Below are 292 nucleotides of genomic sequence, written 5' to 3' on the forward strand. Positions count from 1 at the left end.
TCACTAACGGAGAACACACATTGGATGTTTAAGAACATCGGGCAGAACAACGTGGTCACGATGTGGTAAATATTTGGAAGAACACAGGAGGTGAGAAAGAGATCATTTGAGTGTCAACGGCCTATGTTAAAACTCTGAATTTTATTTGAAGTTGTGTGGGGAATCTACTGACAAGTTCTCAATAAAGTTGCATCATCATTTGATTTTGTGGAAGGAAAAAGAACTTCTGCGGTAGCTCTATGGAGTTTAGAGTGTAGGTTGGCAAATGTCAAAGGAGCTGACTGAATAAAAA

This window comes from Propithecus coquereli, unplaced genomic scaffold (genome assembly GCF_000956105.1).
Source record: "Propithecus coquereli isolate 6110/MARCELLA unplaced genomic scaffold, Pcoq_1.0 Scaffold584, whole genome shotgun sequence".
Taxonomy (NCBI): Eukaryota; Metazoa; Chordata; class Mammalia; order Primates; family Indriidae; genus Propithecus; species Propithecus coquereli.